Below are 8,395 nucleotides of genomic sequence, written 5' to 3' on the forward strand. Positions count from 1 at the left end.
TAAAAGTGAAGAAGCAACTTTGGAAAAATTTAAATGTTATTGTAGGCATTGGGGATAGGGATGTCGTTGAAGGTAGGGGATTCGAAAAACGGAAATTTAGGGTAACATGTTTTGTGGAACAATCCTTAGAAAATGATTTTGGATTTTTTTGAACAACTCTATATATTTGGTCTTCTTCAGAGCGAACCAACCAACCAATATTTTTGCGCCCTCTTTCATAAGAAGCGAGGTATACGAACTTTGTTAGTTCCCTTAAAAATCGATTTTCCGATATGCCTTCTTGAGCTGCTAGGGAGCACAACTTTTGTCCAGTTTAAATGAAAATGTTCACATGCTGATCTGTTATTACTTTCGAGATGTGTGCGTAGTATGATCCCAATCAATCCAAAACCAGAATAAGCTGCTATTCAAACCGATCTTACTATTTGATTTCCTTAAATGTATGCTGAGTCCTATCATTGTCTACATTGGAGTGGGTCAGTGCTTAAGGGACCAAAAACACACTCCAAGCTGTTGTTAAAATCATAATCTACGAAAAGTTCTAAGAAGTTTTGCCCAAGAAACCACGGGTAAAAATCTAAATCTAGCTTCCGGGTTTTAACAAAAAGCTTCGGGTTTTGCCCAATATTAATAAAACTTTTGGTTTTGCAGTTAATATTGTTGCCGCTCGTACGATTGCGACATTGTTGGCACTCGTACGATTTGCAACCTACACAGCAGTAGCATCTGAGTTGGCATATAACTATAAAAATAACCGAACGATGAACGTAAATAGACAAAACAACAAACCTAGCGACCAGGAACTAGTTCAGTTGATTGAAATTAGCTTTCATAAACGATATTGGTCAACACTAGGTCTAAGCCTAACTACAGCGAGGCTTCGTTGGGGATGTGGTATCGTGGATGTAAACTAGAACCAAATCACGGAGAGAGTTATATCACTTAGGGAGTTAGATTTATAATCGAACAATGTGATCTTACAAATCAGGGAACGAATAGCCTCCTCTTCTGATATTCTATGTTTCCAGTAAAGCAAAGAAGCTTTTCGATTTGTTCATTGTCATATACAAACGAGTACTTTTGTGTCGCCGACTTTCTCTCTCTGTGGAAACTACAATTTTAAGGCGCGTTGTAAGCTTTCTAAAAACAACCATACCTATTACCTCAAATTGTGCTCGCCCAAGGCACTACTGGACAAGCCGCCATTTTCGACACAAGATTTTCGGTTTACCATATGATGAGACTCTTATGCGTCAGTGAGAGGTTTCCGTTAAAGAATCTATTCAACATTACAGGGAAGGTCCGCATTCATTGTTAGGTTTCGTGAGCCAGCCATTTAACTGTTCTTCTTAAACAGGTATAGTTTGCCTTCCCTTACTTTTGACCTACAGCATTCTTTAACATTTTGAGAATTTCAGATGGTAGTCTCAATGTTTTCCAACTTTGCGTTACTTCATCTATCATTTTCTCTCTGTTTTCTCTTCGGTTTCGATTCAAATTTTTCCTTTTTACTCTTTCCCTATACGTCTATCTCTCTTCGGCTTTCGAATCAAGATCTTTCCCCTTTATTTCCTTTGTTTGGCATCCCTATAATTGACATTTATCGAAACGTAGATAACTACATTGTTATCGACACAATGAGTTTTACACATGAAAATAGCACATAGCTGTCAAGTACAGTAATTTAACATGTAACGAATGCAACCACATCAACACCTCAAATTATAAGTTGGTCAATGCGAAGCGGGCAAAATGACTTGGCCGCCATACATATCTCAAGGTTCATTTCAAATGAAAAGCATAGCGTCGCCAAACAGGATGATTGATGTACGATAAACGAACATGAGGTTTGATTTACTAAACACTGCCAGCATTCTTCAATGATAATAGAGGTATGGTAAACCGCATCCAAGGTATGGCCACTTGACAGAATTCTAGGGAATTTTCCAAAACGGATTTGAATTTGTGCCAAAATTTGGTTTGTATAATTTTTGAACAATTTTCTTTAATTCCTAATATTGCCCAAAAGAACCCAGTGCGGCTCGGTGGACACATAAAATGCATTAAGTTAGGTTAGGTTGAAAAGCATTCAGTTTTGTTAGACAATATTTGCTATTTTACCGCTTTACGCTATTTCCATGGTTGTAAAGGTCATGTAGTTTTGGTATTGTTTAAAAACTCAGCAAGCCGCTTACTGCCTTGCCAGGTGGACTACAGACTAATACTGTCGACTATTCACATGTCTTAGAATGTATAAAAATGCATTGATCACGCGCTTTTCATTGTTGTTAACTGTCCAAAAAGCATTTAGAGTTAATTTTGCGAAGGTATGTTTTTTGTTATTGAAAACCTCTATGTGAAAAATCTACAATATGCATATGATTATTGTTGGACCCCTAAGAGTCGACACCAAAATGGTATTGTCTAACAATTTTTGAGATTGTAATCGAATTTTCTGAATAAAGATGGAAATGTTTAAACGCAGATAGGATTTGTGTTAAACGTACCTATTCACATGGTTTTTCCATTAACTCTCCTCAAAGTAGGCCTTTTTTTAGATAGTTGTCAAGAGCATTTCCACGTAGCATGCATTATCAAGAGTTTAGTTGCAGTTTCAGTCGTTACACCATTCGTTCGTTCGCTCATTCGATCAATGGATCCATTATTCCTCACTCATCCGTTGTAGTCAAGTGTCAACTTGGTCGATGATCGAGCATTGTTCGCATTTCATTTTGCCAAGTAAGCAGTCCGCAATTAAAAAGAATTGTATAATTTTCGCTTTTGAAAATTACTGATAAATGCCTTTGCCCGCCACATACACATTGCTGAAATGGCCTAAATCCATTAAATTTTCCAGCTACCTAGTGGGGTTTTTTGCCACTGTTTGTTCTTTTTCTTTGCTTTCCCCCCACCAGCCAGACCAGAACACTGCAGATAACTTAGATTATGGTAATGGAAATTCAATGAAAGGAATGCATCTGTCTAATGAAATGTGCATACAATTTATCTTTTGTTCTTGAGGTTTCTTGGAATGCAAAAGCAGGCAGAGTACAAAAAGGTGTAATTTCTTAATATTACATTGAGAGTGCATTTATGTTATCTAAATGCTTGTAGAGAGCAAACGATGAATAAAACCCAAGTTAGAGGTTCTGTAATTTAACAGATAACTTTTTATAATTTTATAAATGTTTTAGACAGGGAGGTATTCTTTGAACATTTATATTGTAGCATAATATTAAATACTATATTTATAACCCTTAGTCTTAGGTAAACTTTCCCTCTTCCTCTCCTGCCAGTAATAAGCATAGGGACTTTGTTTTATGAGTTGCAATTCATTCCTAATATTTCCATGGAGGCCACCGTGGGGCAGAGGTTCCGTACCCCCTTAAGATGCTGGATGCCTGGGCTAGAATCCTGGTAAGAATATCAACGGTGGATATCCCCTTAATAATGCTGACGACATTTGTGAAATTATTCAGCCGTGTAAAACTTCTCTAATAATAAAAACTTCGGTAATAATAAGGATGATTCTTATTATTGAGCTTAAGTTTGAACTCACTGATATGAGAAAAATATCCCCGCTATTGCTTAATGGAATGTTCATGGGCAAATATGCACTTTCGTTGTACCAGAGCTGGACCTTGTCGTCTTGTCATGCCTGCTATTTGGCCCCTTTGTATTAAAGACAAACTCCCATCTTACATACTATAAATACAATAGCTTTTCTTGTTGTTTCATGGCCGTTTTTATACAAACGACTCGCAGTATAGCTACACTTTATATGACCTCAAAAAAAACCAAAAAATGTTTATGTGGTAATGATTAACTCCGCCGCAATTAACATGAAGTTAACAATATATATTTCTTTAATTTTTTGCGCAATACAAATTTCCATAAAACCAAGAGACTTTTAAGAATTTCTTTAAGAAATAAAAAAAATATACATATATTGTAACTCTTCAGTTGTGGTCATCAGGGTTTTTTGTGTTAAAGATACATTTTTTTCAGCGATGAAGTTGGCTGATTGTAACAACTACCTATCATGTGGCACCACAAATTACTTCCGTTGTAAACGTGTTTTTTCCACAAAATAGTAAAGAAAATACCTTAAACACCAGCCAAAGCGGTAGTTGCTGCAGCATCAGCAGCCACAACCAATGGTAATCATACTCTTCTTTTACAGCTTACATGCAATAATCAATGCCAGCTCTAAAGCAAAGAAGAAGAAAAACCATGCAGCCAATGACCAAGAATGCACGTTTGTTAATAATAACGCCGCAGACCGAGGAACATGATTATCGCTTTTCATGGAAGTTGGTGGCCGGCTGTTTTCGTCTCCGGCTACGGCTAAGGCTTAGAATAATTACGCAACATCAGCACTTGCACAAACAAAAACATCGTCCACTAAGTTGGTGTTCTTGTAAGTGTGTTTGTTAGTGCCGCAATGGTTCACTCTGTCATTTTTATGTAGGAACATAGCCTATAATTATTATGAGGCATAAGTTGGCTATGGCTCAGGAATCTGTAGGATTTCCAGTTTGGTTTTTCTTTGGCATCTAACTCGTAATGCATTTTGGTTAGATGCCGATGATGAGGCAGGTAATCGCCTTTTCCAGTAACTGCTTACTTTTTTTTTTAACTCTCATCCATCGCAACCGGATGCTAAAAAGGCTTTAGAGAAAATGAGCCTACTATTATTTCATAGATAGATTCTTGTCGAACGTAGGCCGGCAGTAGTTCTTTGAAAGCAGCATTAGCAAAGTGGCTGGCTAGCTTTCCTCAACTTCCGGGTGAAAATGTACGACTTGCTTTCATGTCATATGTAATTGACTCCAAAAAGCAAGAAAGACCTGTTTTGAAAGGAAGCTTCACATGAGGTGTGGACGGATATTTTACTATTAATTTATTGCTGAAGTCGCTTTAGTAATTATGCAAACCCTTCAAACTTCCTTTTATGACTTATTTGATTTTTATTGAGAACAAAAAGTGATTTTTGCTATGTTCAATGTATTAAAAGCAACTAAAATGTTTCTAATCAGCTGTTTGTTAGATATGTCAAATGCATAGGGTTACCCTAAACATCAAAAGGGGCAAAAAGGGTTGGAGAGTCAAATATAATTAGTTGGATATGCGAATGTGTACATTAATTTTATATTTTTTTATTATATACAATATATTATTTAATAATGTTTACCTCCTGTTATTGGACAATATATTTTAGAGATTTTTTATAAAAGCTTTATATTATGTATCATAATATTGAAAATCATTATTATTACAATGATATTAAAATCATTTTTTTTATCTTTTTAGGTAAGTGTTTGTGTCTCTCCAGCAAAAGTGGTTGAAAATTGATTTCTAAATTTCATGCGAAAAAAATATGGTCTAGAAATGAATTTAGATTTACTCATGGTAAGTCTCGAATATTTATGCCCATTATGGATTATATTGAAACATTGCCGTTTATGGCTAAATATTATTTTCGAGCAAAAGCCTAAGCCTTAAAGTAGCCTGAATAGAAGTATTCGAAGGCTGGTTTGATAACAGGCACATGACCATAAACGATACATTAACTTGGCCTTTGACATCAATGTCTTCGGGGTGAAGTTTGAACCAAATTAGCAGACTAAAATACTTCCGTTCGGAAAATGAGAAATATATTCGGGATTCACCTCAAGGCATTATCAAGATCCCCTTTTTGTAGGAGTGGTTATCCCTTGGGTTGGGTCTTTCGTAAATATGTGCATCGGAATAAAGTTTAAAAATTGCATCAAAGACTAAATCATTAGTTAGGTTTCTCCGCTCATGTAAATATATGATTGGTGTCATGGAGTCCTGTATTGATATTGGGGATGTGTCGTCTAACCTTAAGCGGTATGATTTCAGTTTAGTACAACATCCGGATATTAATTGGACCAAAGTAGATCTGGGTTTTCTAGATCTTTCTATCACCTGCTATTGGTCGGTGGCGTCCACCAAGAACTATGTTCGGCTGATACGATGAAGTCGCATTGGTAACAGTGTTCTGATGTATATCCTGTAAGCCCGTTCTGTACGAGGAGGTTGTGAGTGGTGATATATTGTCGGATCGCTTCTCTAATCATCCAGTTACTCTTCCTGATATGTGTCGGAGCGAGTTCAAGTTGTTGGAAAGTGAGTTGGAATTCGGATGATTTTCTGGTGGCACCTCAGGAGGTATTGCTCACTATGATCTTTAAGTTTAAGGCTTAGACTTCTCATGTAGATGGTCGACGTTTGACTTCCTAATAAGTGTCGGAGCGAGTTCAAGAATAGTGAGTTGGAATTCGCAAGATTTTTCTAGTGGCACCTCAGGAGGTATTGCTCACTATGATCTTTGAGTTTAAGGCTTAGTCTCCTCATGTAGATGGTCGACGTTTGCCATCTGTAGGCAGCCCATGATGGTTCTTAGGGTAGCGTCTTGACAAATCTGTATGTTATTCTCTTGCGTCCATTTTGACGATGCATAATTCACTACTGGTCGGCCAATCGCTTTATATGTGGTTAATAGTGTAACTTTGTCCATACCCTAAGTGCTACCTGCCAAAGATTTGAGAATTTGGTCCTGTTTCTTACCTTTTCTCAAACTGCAGTAGCATGGGCTGACGCCGATCCTTCGAAATGACTTCTTGAACCAATAGATGTCGATATATTTGACCGATTTGGCTAAAACACACTATGGGAAGTAGGTTTATACCCTCCAACACACACCAAATCTCGCACAGAAAGCTCCATAAAGTGGCACCTTTTTGCAAATGACAGCTACACAAACTGACTGTTCCGTAATTACTGGTGGGCATGGTAGACAATTTAGCCATCATTCGATATTTGGCAGAAAATTTTTTGGTATAAAAATATTACTTTAATTAGCTATAACAAAACATTTGTCGCATTAGCCGAAGCGCTTAGATGTGAGCTCATTCTAAAATCCCTGACACCAAGTTTCGAGATGTCTTTCACCACTTTTGGTGGTCCCGTTTGCGTGTATCACAGTGATCACCTTCAAAAAATTCTTCGCTGGAGCTTCTTCATTCAATCAGACAATATGACCTAGCCAACGCAATCGTTGTATTTTGATCCCTTTAACTATGCTAACGTTGTCATACAGCTCATGAGTTCGTTAGTCATAAGACGTTGATACTCTCCATCAATGCAAACTAGTCTATAAATTTTACAAATAACTTACTTTAATTGGCTATGACAGAATATTTCTTCCACTAGCCGAACGTAGAATAGCGTTCCAAGCGCCTCGATCTTCTGCGCTCATTCTAAAATCTCTGACACCAAGTTTCGAGGTGTCTCCCACAACTTGATCTTTCCATCGGGCTTTGGGTCTTCCCGGTTTGCGTGTACCACCGTGTTTGCCTTCAAAAGACTTCTTTGCTGGAGCTTCTTCGTCCATTCTGACAACATGATCTAGCCAACGCAGCCGTCGTATTTTGATGCGTGTAACTATGACATCGTCGTCATACAGCTCATACAGCTCGTGGTTCATACGTCGCCTATATTCTCCGTTAACGCAAACTGGTCCATTTATTTTACGAAGAATCTTTCTCTCAAATACTCCAAGCACTACCTCATCTGCTTTCACAAGTACCCATGCTTCAGAACCATATAACAGCACGAGTAGAATCAGTGTCTTGTAAAGTGTAGTCTTCGTCTGTCGAGAGATGGCCTTGTTTCTAAACTGCTTACTTAGTCCAAAGTAGCATCTGTTTGCCAGTATTATTCTTCGCTTTATCTCAAAACTGGTGTCATTCGTTTCGGTTACGGCGGTGCCGAGGTAGATAAAGTTACTGTCTCAAAGTTGTGATTCCCAACTTTCTCCATTTTCTTTATGTGCTCGGTTGTACAAGGCTTTTTGGGAGTAGAGACCATCCATTTCGTCTTATCTCCATTTACTGCCAGACCCATTTTCACTGACAAATAATCTTTCTCTCAAACTTCGTTGGTTATGGGTACCCAAGGCGATTCGTTGGTTGTGGGTACCCTAGATCCACCCCGGCCGAACTTACCACGTCTCCACACTTGTCGATCCAACCCAATGTTTCCACTTGTTTGCTAAAAACATAATTGCAAATTAATTATATCTCGATTTCTTTGATGACTTAAAATCAAAAATTAATTGATTTATAATGGATTTTTGTTATTCACAAATTTTCTTGCAATTAGAGGCTCATTAAATGTTCAAAACATGTTTTAAATAAAAATTTTCAAAAAATTCGCAGAACGATGGATGTTTAAAAGCACAACAAGCCACACGAGAGACTTCAATATTTAGTGTAGCTAAAATGGCTTTTCAATTTACAGCCAAGAAGTGGAAGTAAACTTTGATCTTTAGAATTGTAATGCACGTTTTTTGCGCCCTCTGTCTTTT

The 8,395-nt window shown here is 37.4% G+C and overlaps 1 protein-coding gene and 1 long non-coding RNA gene across 2 annotated transcripts in view; both read left to right on the top strand.

The window, feature by feature from the left end:
• Positions 1-8,395, top strand: part of LOC106096102 (epidermal growth factor receptor) — a 145,581-nt gene that overhangs the window by 43,872 nt on the left and 93,314 nt on the right. The gene's annotated exons all lie outside the window — the stretch shown is intronic.
• The window catches only part of LOC131997781 (uncharacterized), a 17,314-nt gene continuing 10,632 nt past the window's right edge, over positions 1,714-8,395 (top strand). The window contains exons 1-2 of the long non-coding RNA XR_009398414.1: positions 1,714-1,978; positions 5,314-5,412. This is a non-coding gene — a long non-coding RNA (uncharacterized LOC131997781). The remainder of the gene's footprint in view (positions 1,979-5,313; positions 5,413-8,395) is intronic.

The sequence above is a fragment of the Stomoxys calcitrans genome, chromosome 5, assembly GCF_963082655.1.
Source record: "Stomoxys calcitrans chromosome 5, idStoCalc2.1, whole genome shotgun sequence".
Classification (NCBI taxonomy): domain Eukaryota; kingdom Metazoa; phylum Arthropoda; class Insecta; order Diptera; family Muscidae; genus Stomoxys; species Stomoxys calcitrans.